Raw genomic sequence first — 16519 nt, 5'->3', positions numbered from 1 at the left:
GCATTTTTGAACAATGTGCATCAGAAAAAGGAATTGAAGGGGGACATCATGCCAAGTTGGAATAATCCCAGCAGCTAAACACCCTCAGCACCCATCTAAAGAGTGAATACAAGTCAGGCACCAGGATTGCCCATTCCATTGACCTCCTCATTGGTCTCAGGGATGCACTGCTTTTCCTAGAGGAGCCCAGAATTGCTCTCCAGGTTGGGTGGCCACTCTATGAAATAGCTGACTGTCCACATGCACAACAGGTCTCACCGGAACTCTGCTCTTAAGGAGTTTTCCTTACAATGTTATGATGTAGGGGGTTCTCTTTCTGTTTCATAACACACCCTCTTCTTGAGATCTTTTTCTTGATGGGTACACTCTTTTCTCTTTGAGGTTCAGAAGAAGGAAGACTGCGTTACAAACAGAAGTCCTGCTGTCAGTCATCTCTCCCTGACTATGCAGTTATTTCTTATTATTCTAAAATGTATGCTGAGGACCTCATACGTGCAAAGCCTACTGACATTTCCACTCATTTTATCTCATTGGATTATCACTACCTGTTAGGACACCCTCATGAAGCATATGTTACAGCATAGAAACTAACTCTAAGAGAGTCAGGCAGAATCAGTAAGAAAGCCCACGGTCACAGGATACAAACCCAGCCCTGTCTGACTCCACTGCCTTCAGCGTGTCACACTCCATCCCATGAGTCATGCCCTGGTTTCCTTGTTTGTTTCACCTGGCCTTAAATTCCCAGTGGAACTCATACAAAAGTGGTTCACAAGGAAGTGATTTTCACCCAGTTATTACATAGGGACATCTTGGTAAAAGGGTGCTGTGACCAGACCTATTTTGCTTTAATGGATCTGATTGACTTTGGGTTTTTCATTCTGCTTGTAACCAGCAACCTTAGTTTTGTTTTGTTTTGTTTTGTTTTTCATTTACTTTTATTAGTTGGAGGCTAATTACTTTACAATATTATAGTGGGTTTTGCCATACATTGACATGAATCAGCCATGGAGTTACATGTATTCCCCATCCCGATCCTCCCTCCCTCCTCCCTCTCTACCCGATCCCTCTGGGTCTTCCCAGTGCACCAGGCCTGAGCACTTGTCTCATGCATCCAACCTGGGCTGGTGATCTGTTTCACCATAGATAATATTTCTTCCATTTTATTGCTTCCAAGGATTTCAGCTCAAGAATCTCTGTCTGGGTTGACTCCTGGTCCTCCCACCCCAATCTTTCTCTCTTCCCGAGTATAGTCACTTCTCTTACTGAGGAATTTGCCCTGTCAGAGACAATCCCCTGTCAGAGGGGATGGTGTGTATTGGTAGTCATTAGTTTCCCCCAGTTGGAGTCGGGATAGTCTCTTGGCTTCCTAACAGGCTGTGCTCCCAGCTTTTTGTTCTGACACTGATGAGCTAGTAATGGCTGAGACTCGGAACATCAGATCACACTTGGGACCATGAGAATCTGAAACACAGCTCAGGGGCTTGGGGACGTGCAGACCAAGAGTCAGAAATCTGCTTCTTATTTCATTTAGGAAAAAGAGATTCCCGATGGAGTCTTCCAGGAGAGAATGCTTCCAGGACCTGGTCAGAGACCCATGTCTTTTCTATCAGTTTGACCCTACCCTCACTTACACACACACACACACACACACACACACACACACACACACACACACACCAGTATTTTTAGAAAGAAAAACAAAAGCTTTCCATTTGGGCCTGTGGCTTCAGGCAAGTTCTGCTTCCTACCAGCTTTGTGACTCTGAGCTCATTAGTCACCATCTCTGAACCTCGCTTACCTCAACTCCAAGATGAGAATAAAAACACAACAACATAACAGCTGCCTGTTATGGGTTTAATTATGCCCTCCATAAAATGTGTAAGTTGGAGTCCAAACCTTCCAGCATTTTAGAAGATGATTTATTTGGAGATAAGAGTCTTTACAAGTCAGGTCAAAATGGGGTCATTAGGGTGGCTCTAAACCTTTATGACAGGTGTCCTTAAAAGAAGGGAGCATTTGGACCAGGGCACAGAGAGAGGGAGGAGGACATGAAGATACAGGCAGAAGATGGGCATCTACAAGCCAAGAAGAACAGCCTGGAACCTTCCCTCACAGCCCTCAGAAGGAAGCATGCCTGATCCACCTTGACCTTGGGCTTCTGGCCTCCAGAACTGTAAGCCAATGTCTTTCTATTGCTTAAGTTCTTCAGTCTGTGGAGCTTTATTACAGCAGCCCTCACAATCTAATACAGAAATTTTGGTAGGGTTAAGTGTAATCTTAGGTGTAAATGCTCAACAGTTACAGAGGGAGCACTCAAAATTGTGCTATTGTATGCACTGTATCACCAGCAACATCATGTCCTTGGTAGCAGAGAGGAAAGGTGTGCCCCAGGCTGAGGTCCGTGCTGAGACCTTCATCTGCCTCAATTCAAGAGCAGGTTGTCTCTAAGAGTGTGTGTGTGCTGCACATTCTGGAGGTGTGGTGGAGAAAATAGTGACCCTTCTCTTATCCAGATACTTTGCTCAGAAAATGAGAAGTTAGCGCTGTGCACTTAGAAATTTGTGAAGGTCTCTTTGGACCCTGGCATCAATATGTTTATGACTGAGTAATGATGGGGTTGCATTTTCCCGTCAATGTAGGACTCAGTTCTCCACTAGAACAGTCACTGTAAGAGCAGTAAATTCAGAGCAGTTTCTCCATCTCTCATTAAACTTCCATGGGTCTTTGGACAAGTTAAGCACCTTCTCTGGACCATCTGCAAACACAGAGGCAGAACCGAGCCTGGGTAATCAAAAAGGCTTCTAAAAACCCATGACTCACATTTTGATACTGATGGTCATTTCATTTAGCTAACAACTTTCCTCCCATCTGTGGGCAGCTCAATCTCACTGATAAATGCATTGTATGTCTTACCGAAAAAGTGTGTGTGTGTTTTTTTTAATGTAGTTTAATCATCCTACTGGCATACGATTAGCATTTTCAAGTGGATCCGAGTTAGTTGAAGCAGATGGTTTATCTTCTCTTGTAGTGTTTCAACTTGGACATTATATCATTTCTGCATCTAACTCCGTCCTTGCAGTGCTCAAGGAATCATTCCAAATTTTGCGCACTGTGTTTTGACTTATTTAATGCAGACGTACTTTACCCGCGGTAAACATGATTACCAAAATACTTTAACTTGAGAGCTTCTGCTTTCCTCCCGGTGTAATTAGTCACACTGCACTCTGTCTGCATTTAGGGGAGCAAGAGGGAAGAAAAGTGCCACACAGCATCTTGCAAGTGTGTCTTTACTTTCCTACAGCTGCTCGCCTCACTCTTTGGATTTTTCAGAGTGTCAAACTCTGGGAACAAGGCAGAGAGGTGGAGAGTCCCCAGCACGGTCACCTCGTCAGACAAAAGAGATGAGACGTAGCTTTGGAAACTGGAGAGTTGAGACCAAGATGGCCTCTGTCTCAACAACAAGGTAGACGTTTCTTCGTGATGAGGAATCAGTAGTTACAGTAACATAAAACCGAAGAACACCTGTTTACACCACATCTGAAGTCTGATCTTCCCAGCAATCTTATCGAGAAGGAAGTAGCCCATAAAATAATGTCCGTGTGACCTGTGGGCTCAGCCTGATCCAGGTCAAGTCAAATAGCTATACTTCCCTCCCAACATCATTGTGAAGTTAAGAGCCGATGTTGTTCAGGTAACAAGAATGTCTGGCACAAGGCAGGTTTTCAATAAATAGTGTCCATTATGTTTTTCACATGAAGAAACAGGGCTTCCCAGGTGGCACTAGTGGTGAAGAATCTGCCTGCCAATGCAGGAAATGTAAGAGATGTGGGTTCGATCCCTGGGTCAGGAACATCCCCTAGAGAAGGAAATGGCAACCCACTTCAGTAGTCTTGCCTGGAAAACCCCATGGACAAAGGAGTCTGACAGGCTACGATCCATAGGGTTGCAAAAGAGTTGGACACGACTGAGCACGCACACACACTGACACACACACACACATTTTTCAGATAAAGAAACTAAGATCATAGAGATTGTGTGATGTATGTGTATTAAGCAATAAAAAATAAATTCAGATTTAAATCTTGTTTTTTTTTTTTTTAAGTGAAGTGAAAGTTGCTCAGTCCATGGAATTCTCCAGGCCAGAATACTGGAGTGGGCAGCCTTTCCCTTCTGGAGGGGATCTTCCCAATCCAGGGATTGAACCCAGGTCTCCTGCAATGCAGGCAGATTTTTTTTACCATCTGAGCCACAAGGGAAGCCCAAGAACACTGGAGTGGGTAGCTTATCCCTTCTCCAGCAGGTCTTCCCAACCCAGGAATCAAACTGGGGTCTCCTGCATTGCAGGTGGATTCTTTACCAACTGAGCTACCAGGGAAGCCCTATTTTCTTAAAAATTGAGGTATAATGTGTATGGAGCAAAAAGCTCAGATTTTAATCATACTTTTAATTTTTAACCCATCTGGTGACCCAAACTCCATTCCTGAGATGCCTCAAGCCGCAAAGACTTCAGCCTTGTACCTGAGTCCCAGCAGCTGTACTGGGTATGCTTGGATCACCTCAGGGAGGACCCTGGGAGGGTTGGATGGTGCTCCTGCACGTGACCCTCATCCAGTATGCGTCCTTTCCTTCAAGGGGTAAGGTCGTCTTTGTGCTTGCTCTGCAGTGCCTTCAGATGTTTATCTGTATCTGTATTCATATACCTATATACCTATCGAATTTATTGATCTGATGATAGCTTGTTTCACAATGACCACATTACCCAACTGATTTAATGTTTTTCATGTGTTTTTCTTTTTTAAGTGTTCTTTTCACTAACATCATATTATTTTTTCCCCAAAGTATTAGAAAACCAGAAGAAACACACACACAACCTCTAAGTCAAGAAAATGAGTCAATTTAAATTTAATTGAGGTAAGTACAAAGTATAGGGGAAAACAAACCAGTCAACCCTAAAGGAAACCCCGAATATTCATTGGAAGGACTGATGCTGAAGCCAAAGCTCCAATATTTTGGACACCTGATGTGAAGCACAGACTCATTGGAAAAGACCCTGATGCTGGGAAAGATTGAGGGTGGGAGGAGAAAGGGACAACAGGTGATGAGATGGTGGGATGGCATCACTGACTCAATAGCAGTGAGTTTGAGCTCACTGGAGATAGATAGTGAAGAACAGAAGAGCCTGGCGTGCTACAGTCCATGGGGTCACAAAGAGTCGGACAAGACTTAGAGACTGAACAACAGCAAATAAAACACAGAATGGTGAAAACATGGCTGAATAGTGGAGTACACCGCTGTGCTGAGAATAACATGGGTTGTGGTGAGAGAAATACCCCTAGAAGCTGGTTCTGCGACCTGGGAGCTCTAGGCGAGTCACCTCGCCTCCGAGCCTTAGGCTTTTCCTTAATGAATTGAGGAAATAGTGCTACATGTGAGAATTAATATATACACTGTGCATTTATACTCAGGACATTTTTCACCTTTTAAAATGAAATGGTATCTGCCTTAGGGCCTGTTCCCACCTGGGTGCTGAGAAATTCAACCCCTACAGGCTTTGAGTGAGCACCCCCTCCTCTTTGATGGTGAAAAAAAAAGTCTTCCCTGGTAGCTCAGCTGGTAAAGAATCCACCTGCAATTTGGGAGACCCTGGTCCAATTTCTGAGTCGGGAAGATCCACTGGAGAAGGGATAGGCTACCCACTCCAGTATTCATGGGCTTCCCTAATGGCTTAGGTAGTAAAGACTCGGTCTCAATGAAGGAGACCTGTGCTTGATCCCCGGGTTGAGAAGGTCCCCCGGAGAAGGAAATGGCTACCCACTCCAGTGTTCTTGACTGGGAAATTCCATGGAGAGAGGAGCCCAATCGCCTGCAGTCTGTGGGCTCACAGTCAGACATGACTGAGAGACTTAGACGCACACACACAACTGTATCTCATGCTTGCAAAAGACCACCTATTGCTTTTCAGAAAATCCGGGAAGAATTAGGTCATTTGCATGGTCAGTGCATTTGTCTAGTTGGACACTTACTTCTACTCTGTGCATAGTGACTTCATAGGTCATAGGACAGGCATTCTGAAGGGAGACCCCCAAAGTGTCAATCCCTGCACTTCCAGAGTCTGTGATGCTGTCTGTCTGGAAATGGCACCAGGAATCTACAACTTTTGCAGATGGTTCAAATAGTTCGATTTAAGAAACAGTGTCCTAACAAACCCATCAAAAGCAAGTAGCCCAAAGTTCTTCTCTATTGCTAACCAAATTAAAACCCACATTTCCTCTTGAAATAAAAATTCCCTTGGTTTAAAGATATCCCCTTTGAGTGTTAAGCCTGCTGTATCATGTAAAAGAAAGTCAGTCTTTGACCTCCCATTTGAGACTGGGAAGATGAGATGGTGTCAAGACAGTCAACAGCCACAGAAGAAGATTAATGAGGGAGCTTTGTAAAACTAGGCATCAGCCAGGCAGGGAGTTTGCCATATTTATTTATTTGAACATCCACACTGCTGTGTATTAAGCATTGCAATAAGAAATAAGGTTATGGAAATGGTCACGATAAAGTCTGCCCTCCAGGAGTTCCCAGCCTGGTGAGACAGATAGAAGAGCAGATGGTTCATACCCAGCAGGACCAGGGCTATGATAGGAGACATAGAGCACTGGGACCAGAGTTGGGAGTGTGGCAACATCTCCAGTGAAGAAGACAGCTAAGTGAATCACATGGGAAGAGTTGGAAGTCAGAGACAGGGTGACCCAAGTGATCCACAGAGGAGATGCAACTTTGAGAGGAACAATAAGAGACAAGCCAGAAAGCGTCAGGAGGATCAAGTCAAGAGCTCTGTGGCCGTGATAAGTTTCTTGGCTATATCTTACAGGAGAAAGAGAACCTGAGAAAACCTTGTGTTTAGGGGACTGAGGGGCACTTCTCATTCTGGAAGGTCATGGAAGACTCTTAAGAGGACATTGTGTTTAAGACCTGAAAAACATTTAGAGGTCCTTGAGGTGAGTGGGAACAAAAGAATGTGCCGTGCAAAGATTACAGTTTGTGGAGGCCCTGCACTGGTTTGATTGCTTGAACAATGATGGCACATTGATAAAAGAAAAGCCACATAGTGGTAGAGGAATTCTTAAGAGGTAAGATTCTTCCCAGGTGGCGCTAGGGGTAAAGAACCCACCTCCCAGTGCAAAAGACATAGGAGACACAGGTTCGGTGCCTGGGTTGGGAAGATCCCCTAGAGAAGGAAATTGCAACCCTCTCCAGTGTTCTTGCCTGAAGAATCCCCAATGAACAGAGGAGCCTGTTGAGCTATAGTCCATGGGGTTGCAAAGAGTCGGGTGCAACTGAAGCAACTTAGCAAAAAAAAAAAAAGAGATTCTTTCAATTATTATCATCTCACTTAATCCTCATGAAAATCCTGTAAGGTAGTGTGATGGTTACTTTCACATGTCAACTAGACTGGGCTAAGAGATGCCCAGATAACTGGTGAAACATTGTTTCTGGGTATGTTCGTAAGGGGATCCAGGAAAGAAATTAGCATTTGAACCTCACCAATGAGATTAAACATCATCCATAACTTGAGGGCTTGACTAGAACAAAAAGGCAGAAGGGTGAATCTCTATCTCTCTGTCTGAGCTGAGACATCATCCTTGACCTGGACTATATCCCAGACTCCCCAGTTCTGTCTTAGGGCTTGAATTACACCACTGGCTTTCTTGGTTCTCTACCTTGTAGAAGGTAGACCCAGGGACTTCTCAGCCTCCATTACACTGTGGGAGAATCCCTACAATAAAGCTCCTCTTATATATACCTGGGCGCCCCTGGTGGGTCAGATGGTAAAGCAACTGCCCGCAATGCAGGAGACCTGGGTTCAATGCCTGTCCCCTGGCAAAAGGAATGGCAGCCTACTCCAGCCATCTTGCCTGGAGAATTCCACAGACAGAGGAGCCTGGAAGGCTACAGTTCACAGGGTTGCAGAGTTGGACACGACTGAGCGACTAATACTTCATTATATATACTACATATATATCCTTCTGGTTCTGTTTCTCTGGGGAATCCTGACTAGTGCAAGTAGGTACTTTTATTCCCATTTGACCATTGAGAAAATCAGAAAACAAAAAGAATAAGTAACTTGGAAGAGGTAGAGATGGGACTTGAACATCGTGCCTTTGACCCCAAAGTTTGGAACATTTTTCTCTGATGCCATGGAAGTTCAGAATGTCCAGCAGGATCTAAGCATCTTTGCTCCCACTGTGGACACCACATCTCTGCCATTTTCAAAGACTTGTGGGGCTTTCTTTTCTATTTGAACTTGGTGGTTTAGATGACATGGAAAGACATGTTTTATCCATTCTATTATTTGCTTGAGTTAGGAAGGCTTACCTACACTCTTATTTTGAGAAGGCAATGGGGAGATGAGGGGAGTGACAAGGGGTCAGAGTGGATGGGGCCATGCTGGTGATGCTGCACATTCAGCTGGGCTTCATCGATTAGCTGTCAGCAGTGTTGGGATCTATCCTAAATATTTATTTTGAGATGTCCACGGGCCATAGTTAACACTTTTAATAGGACATAAGATTGGAAGAGCCGGATCATTCTATCAATGGATTGAGAAGTCTCTCTTCTTTAACCAGTTGGAGCAGTCAGAGTCCCAAAGTAAAAGATTTCTCTGGCCATCAACCCTTGATTGGTTTGAAAAATGGGACAGTCCCTAAATCTAGCTAGGATCAAAATTTAAGGCCTGTACACACATTAAGAAAAGTTCTCCATACATTCTTCCAGGGGTCAAGGCCAGAACCTCTCTTGACTTCATGAAAAACTGTTTTCTTACCACTTTCCTGTTTCATCTGGCACCCAGGCTTCTATATAGGTAAAATAAGTTTCTGGAAATAGCTAAATGGTTTAGCACATTCTCCTAACCATCTGGGCATTTTTAGAGCAGGCCTCTGGTGGACATCTTAAAGCACCAATTCAATGTTCCCCCCGCCCCCAGAAACTTTGTTTTCTGGACTCTGAGTCTAAATAAGTATCTCTTTAAAGAACAAACTAAGGAGAGAGTGAAGACAGGTTAGAAATGAGAAGAAGGAGAAGAAGAAGGAGGTGGAGGAAAAAGATGAGAGGAGAGAGCCAATCTCCAGCCCTTGGCCCTGGTCTTGGCACCCACGTGCCCAAGGATGTAGTGACTGCACACTCCAAAAGTGCAAGCCACATGTAACCATCTCCCCAAAGTGGTTCCCATTTTGTATTTCCAGTCTAGGAGTGCCAAAATGGCCATCTGGTAAACCAAACCCTGGAGCCAAACTGAGCCCCTGTGTGGACAGTGAGAGGCCAAGGTCAGTCAGTCCTGCTTCCCAAACAGCTCTTGAAACCTGGCTTCATCCACACTGGCCCTCAGTGCCTTAACTGCTTCTAAAGGCCTCCTTGGCCTGAGCAGCCCTGGGCCACCAGAACTGTTCCTTCCTGACTGCAAGGCAGGTGATCTTTCCAGAACGTTCATCTGTATCGGTCAGATGGCCTCTCCTCCCTGCTCAGATTCTCAAGCAGGATTCCACATTACTACGGTAAATGAAAGCCACCATCCTAGCCTCATGGTTTGATCTTTGCAAGCCTACAAATTGTGTCTCTGGCTCGCTCTCCCCATGGAGGAGTCCCTCTAACACCTCCACAGGCATGCATGTTCATTGCTCAGTCATGTCTGACTCTTTGTGACCCTATGGACTGTAGCCCGCCAGGCTCCTCTGTCCATGGGAGCCTCCAGGCAAGAATACTGGAGTGGGTTGCCATGCTCTACTCCAGGGGACCTTCCCGACTAAGGGATTGAACCTGTGTCTCTTAGGTCTCCTGCATTGGCAGGTAGGTTCTTTACCACTAGTGCCATCTGGGAAGCCCCTCCATGGGCATGTCTTGCCTTTTTAATCTCCTTTTATCCACCATTCCTTCTGTTTGACGTGTCCCACCGACACCCATCCTGTGGACTCTTATGCATCCTTGGGTATCACCCGGACAGTTTCTGCACGCACGGTCCTCTCGGAGCCCCCCTCCTCCAGGGTGGGGCCCCGCCTCTGTTCTCTCCCAAGCCCCAGGGCTGGTCCTGTTGTTGCATGTGTCTCTCTGGGCTCTGTCAGCTTATCTTTCTCCCCTCCTCCATTTTCTCTGTGTTCCCCACGCTCTCTGTGTATCCCACAAGCCCACTGAAAAATTGCCAACACCTGGAAGGTGGCTAATGCCTGTTGAATAAAGAAAGAAGCAGGAATGAAGTAAACACAAGTGAGAGGAAGAAAACAAAAATGGAGATGGGGCTTGCTGATATTTAAGAAAGCAAAGGACTTCTCTGCCATCTTGGGAAGGCTTTAAAATATGGGCTTAAAATGCCAGAGAAAGAAGAGTACAGAACAGCACCAGACCCCCTCTCTCAAGGCTGCATAAGAACTGTTGACCTCAGCCTGGTGGCGAGGTAGCCCTTCCTGGAATAAGCCACTCGCCACGGCTGTGTGGTCTCTTGCCCACATCCCGGGTGTTGCACTTGCTTCCTCTGTTCCTTGCCTGCCCACTCACAACTGATTTGGCCTCTGTCTCATCAAGGAAGTTATTTTCTCTCACAACATATGCTTATTTTTTTCCCCCTACTCATCCTTCTGAAATGCTCGCATCTCTCTGACATTTGTCAAAATGGCTTCACCTCAGGATGGTTTTGCAAATTCACTTAACTGGCTCGCTGAGCGCAGAAAACTGCCCTTGCAATTTAGTGATCCAGCCACCAGGTGGCAGGACAGAGCTCAAAAGGCCAGGCGTTGGCTTGCCCTGAATTTCACTGTACGTGATGCAGGTTTCTACTCAATTCAGGAACCGCTTCTGCCATGCTCTCAGGATAAGGCTGCAGCCTCTGCTAGGGCACCTTCCGGGGACCAGGGATTATGCAGACAGTCCGCTCTATATCGAGGTAAAGTCGCAGAAGCAGAAGCAGGTCAATATTTTCTGTGCAAATACTAGGGGTCCAGCATTTTTAAAAGAGCTGGTGATACAAAGCCAAGCTCTGCTTTCAAGAGTTGACATCACCTTGTAAAAGCTCTCCTTTGACAAAAGTAGAATTCTGCTTGAAAAACTTGCACACTCCTGACTAGCTTTCCATGCTCTGATGTGTCACGGTTCCATATTCTTCAAGCTCCAAGGCTTGTCTGTTCTAATGTCCCTTTCTCCTTGTACCCCAAAGGAGTCTGCAAGAAGAAACTAAAAGGAAAAGAAAAAAAATAGAGTTGAAGGTAGCTCTGTTCCCTAAGATGCTCTTTTCTTTCTCTTTGGATAAGGGAAAGATTCAAATGTCCCTCCACCTGGTGGGCCTGAAGCTAATTCACGCACCAGCTGCTAAAGCTGGTTCTGTCCTCGGGTGGAATCTGGCTGTTCGCTCGGTCTTCTGGGCTGCAGCGGGGCCTGGCCACATTAGAAGCCACGTGGCCTCCGTCGCTGGCACCAGGGCCGTCCCCAGAGTCAGTCTGGATTGCGTCAGCCTCCTGCGATGGCCAGGAGCAGATTTTACTCCTTCGCCTCTTTCAAACACACGCCGACTCTTTGCTGCCTTCCGACTCTGCTTTCTGTCTCAGAGACACATCTTCAGTTCCTGCCTCATTTTTGGGCAGAGGAACTGTGATGCCTTTGAACCAGCTGCTCTTCCTTTCCTGTAAGAGGTCCGGGTCCCCCACATGGACATCTGTTAGGGTTACGGTTTGGGGGAATGGCTGTCTGAAATTTTGTCTTTCTGCTTTCAGGCTGGCCCACATGTCTCGAGCAGGCAGTCTGAACTGAAGGATTGGATTTTTGCAAACTCGGGAGCGGGATCCAACCTGGCAGATGCACGGGATAGCATCAAAGACTCACTCAGCGGGGCTTGTGTTCAGGAGGCTTATTAGCGTTCCCTGGGCTTGGCCCTCTCTAGGTTAAGAGATGTGGAGGACACTTTTTGATAGAACTACTTATTCTGGTTTTTAACTTCATTAGATAGCACCACTCAGAAGTGTCTTGATTTGGAGGAAGGAAATCAGCATAAACTGACCACCTGCCATACCTATGTCAAGCACTCTAAGGTGCCTGTGTAATCCTCATGGTAATCATGTAAGTATCCAATAATTATCCCCCTTTAAAAACACATGAAATATGAGAAAATGAAAGTGTCAGGTGGTCAGCTGTGTTTGACTCTCCGAGACCCCATGGACTGTAGCCCACCTGGGTCCTCTGTCCATGGGATTCTCCAGGCAAGAACAATGGAGTGGGTTGCCATTCCCTTTTCCAGGGGATCTTCCCACCCCGAGGATCCAAACTGGGTCTCTTGCATTGCAGGTGGATTCTTTACCATCTGAGCCACCCGGGAAGACTGAAATATTAGACCTAAGAGCAAATGATTTTTAAATTATATTGCACAGAGAGTTGCTTTTAATTCTAGGTCTATTTGGAGTCAAACCTTATTCTCCTGAAAAGAAATGTATATCTTTTCTAAACTAAGTTTGATTTCTGTTGGATGAAACAATGGATTTGCTTAAGGTTGAAAATTTACAAAACGTAATCAGAGTCCCTGGATCACCCTTCATGTGTTACTTAGTAATAGCCACTTTCAACATTTTGTTATATTTTCTTCCTGTGATGATTTTTCTGGATAATTAGTTCATTAATTAGATAAATAGGTAGATAGATAGATAGACACACAGATAGATACATAGGTAAATAGATAGATATATGGATAGATGGATGGGCTTCCCTGGTGGCTCAGACAGAAAAAATCTGCAATGCAGGAGACCTGGGTTTGATCCCTGAGTGGGGAAGATCCTCTGGAGAAGAGAATGGCAATGTACTCCAGTATTCTTGCCCGGAGAATTCCATGGACAGAGAACCCAGGCCGGCTATAATCCATGGGTCATAAAAAGTCAGACATGACTGAGCGACTGACACTTAAAAAAAAAAAAGCTTGAGATAGATAGATATATGGACCATAATATGCTTAACCATTTTTCGTATAGAAATTTAGGGGTTTATTTTCTTCAAAAAAATAACAATTCTTACATTATACTTGTGATTATTTCTTCAGGATCTGGAAATGCTGGCTAAAAGTATGCATGTGTTTGCAGTTCTGCATACTGATGTCAGGGTGATTTCTAGAAGCAAATTAACAATAACTCATGGCAGCATGAGCACATCGATCTCATTGTGTCTGAAGAGTCAACAACATAATAACTTCTATGGTCTTTGCTCATTTTTTAAATACATCTTATGATTTTACATTGCTGACAAGATCAAACAAGGTTCGATTTTTATTATTTTGCTCATTTTTCCAATATTTACTTTTCTATGGATTACTTGGAGTTCCCATATGTTCAAGGCTTAGATATTTCTCCATTCAAAATTATAGGCCTTCTTTCTCCTTTAATGGCAAAAGTGTACATTTCCCGCCCCCTTCCCCAGAGATCTATCTGTCATTTCTTCCTTCTCATCATCAGAAACAGAAGAGCCAGCATTCGCCGGCGTGTGCCCCTGGCTGTTGTTGTTCAGTGGCTCAGTCGTGTCCGACTCTTTGCTACCCCATGGACTGCAACACGCCAGGCTTCCCTGTCCTTCACCATCTCCTGGAGTTCGCTGAAACTCATGTCCATCGAGTTGGTGATGCCATCCAACCATCTCGTCCTCTGTCATCTCCTTCTCCTCCATTCTTCAATCTTTACCAGCATCAGGGTCTTTCCTAATGAGTCAGCTCTTTGCATCAGGTGGCCAAAATATTGGAGTTTCAGTTTCAGCATTAGCCCTTCCAATGCATATTCAGGACTGATTTCCTTTAGGCTTCCCCTGGAACCAGTGCTGAATCCCCTCATTCAAGATCAAGACACTGGTAAAGGAGATAATTCTCCAAGTCCCAGTCTGCAAATGAAGGCTAATTGTAGCCAAAGCTTTTGTCATTTTGACCTGTCATTTCACACATGCTCCATCTCTCTTCTGAGAAGACCAAATTCAGAGTTTTCTTTTATCTGCAGAGTTTTGTGAGCAAATTTTGGTTTACTGATGAGTTTGCATTGCTGTTACTTCCTAGGGAAGCTGCAAAGATATTGTTTTTTAAAGAAAACTCATTTTTTCCTTCTCTTTTAGATACATTGCTTGTAAACTTAGTACTTAAATACCTTAACCAGTTTTTGAGTTTTATTTTGAGTCCTTCCAATTGCATAGATGAACATTCTCTAGAATTGTGTTATGTCTTTTGAGAATTGTTAATAGTATGCAGTATAATGTGCACAGTGACTAGCAATTACTTAGGAAGCATTCCTTGTATTAATTACTGAAATTTCCATTTTTCATCTCCATCTATCCAAGTCCTAACCATCTTCTAAGCTCAAGTCAAGTCCCTGCCCTGCCCTGACCAGTCTCCACTATATGGAAAGTTCCTGCTCTCCTCTGAAGTTTTATTTTCCTGGGAAAGCTCTCTTGGCACAAAGCAAAAACCAGCCAAATGTCATTAAACTTTCCATGTGTTTGCATTTCATCTTTTCAACTAGCTTCATTAAGTGTGCATCCATTCAATTCAATTTATTCAGCAATTTATTAAGCTCCTCCTAACTAGGACTTTGCAAATTTATGTGACTTCACAAATGTGAAACACACATATTTGGAATATGACTTTATTCCTGTGAAAGAGGTGAGAGGTAAAATAAAGCATAAAGATAAGACTATAAAGTTGGTATTTGGGCTGACTCACGCTAGCCTGCAAAAGTCTATGCTGAATTTTCAGGAATGTTATAAGTTGGCTGTTAAGTGTGGCCACTATTAAAAATCAAATGTTCTACTCTATATCTTTTCCCAGATTTACATTCAATGACATCATGTCAGTAGCTTGATATTTCCCATGCCTGGTGTATTTATACTACAGAAATTGGCAAACACTACAAATACAAGCTTGATTTATTGCTTTGGTGACTGACTAGGCTTGAGATAGTGATGGAGAAAATATTAATAATACTTAATACAGTTAAACGTGTATTGTGTTGTGCAGGTAGTCACTAGCTTGTGAATGGCACGAAAGAATTGAAGAAATATTCTTTGGTATTTAAATACTGTTATCCAGTTAGGCAAATAAGCCACTCACGCTACTGAACAATGGGTGAAATTCTGACATTCATATAGATGAAGCTGAAAGAGGTTTCAGCTTAATGAATACAGTGTGTGTGAGGGTGAGAAAAGTGTTTAACAATAGATCATGTATCAGATGTAGTGATAATAAATTTAATGGGAATAGAGCTATCAAAAAAGAAATACAATTGAGTTTTCAAATCATGGTTGAATTGAAATCACAGATTGGCTACAGATATGAGTTGGCAAAAATTAATGATAGCATCCTGTAAGAATCAGTTTATATAGAACTTGTACAGAGTTTATCATAAAGGGTGTTACATACGTTATTATTATTTATATCTGATGTAATACACATCCTTTCTGTGAATAAGATTTATAATGAAATTATGTACAATGTATATCCATCTTTTGACATTATTACTTTTTCAGTGAGCCTGTTAAGCACTTATACATACCACCATTGCATGTATTCATTGAGAGACACAGTCATTGTGCATATTGAACCAGGGGATGGAGGGTTCTGGCTACTCTCCTGGTATCATCTTCATACCAACTCTGGAGCAGCATCTTCTCCTAGCACCTCATGAAATACGTGTGTGTGTGTGTGTGTGTGTGTGTGTGTGTGTGTGTGTGTGTATGCATTCAGTCACATCCCACTCTTTGTGACCCCATGGACTGTAGGCGGTCCGGCTCGTCAGTTCATGGGATTCTCCAGGCAAGAATACCGGAGTGTGTTGTCATGCCCTCCTCCAGGGGATCTTCCCAACCCAGGATTGAACCCATGTCTCCTGCATTGGCAGGTGGGTTCTTTACCCACCTTTAGCCCCAGCTGGAAAATATATGTAGCATAGTTTTTTTTTGCTTTTTTTTTTTTTTTCGGCTGCCCCATTCAGAATAAGCTTATCTCTGTTTTGCTTGTAAAATACCTAAATATGCTTTCTTTCCCTTCTAAACATGAAAAGCATACAAATCAAAATTTCCTCTTAAAAGGGAATCTGGAAAGAAGACCTAAGCTTCATAATTATGGGGATGCCCAAAGAGTGTCTCCCAGCTTGCCCCACTACATACAGTTCTCTAGCTCAGGAATTCTCACACCTCCCATACTCTCTGACAACTTTCCTCCCCACTAGAAATCACATAAGGTGTAACCTCATTCCACAGCAAGAAATACCTAAGGAAAAACAATTCTCATTATTTAAAAAATTAATCTTTCAGAACTCATGAAAGCTGCCTCTCCCAGTGTGCCAAGAGACTTTGTCCCAAGGAAAATGACCTTCACTTGAAGCTTTTTGCCTGTGTTTGGGGTACTTAGTATTTTTTCTCTTTGTTAAATCATAGAGAAAGGAAGGCCTGCTGGGAAGACATGGTGCTGAGTGGCTACAACATTCTCCATCACCTTACTTTTAAACACAGTATCCTGGAGAATGTACCAGTT

This window comes from Dama dama, chromosome 11 (genome assembly GCF_033118175.1).
Source record: "Dama dama isolate Ldn47 chromosome 11, ASM3311817v1, whole genome shotgun sequence".
NCBI classification, from domain to species: domain Eukaryota; kingdom Metazoa; phylum Chordata; class Mammalia; order Artiodactyla; family Cervidae; genus Dama; species Dama dama.
Note: the sequence above shows the minus strand (reverse complement) of the source record.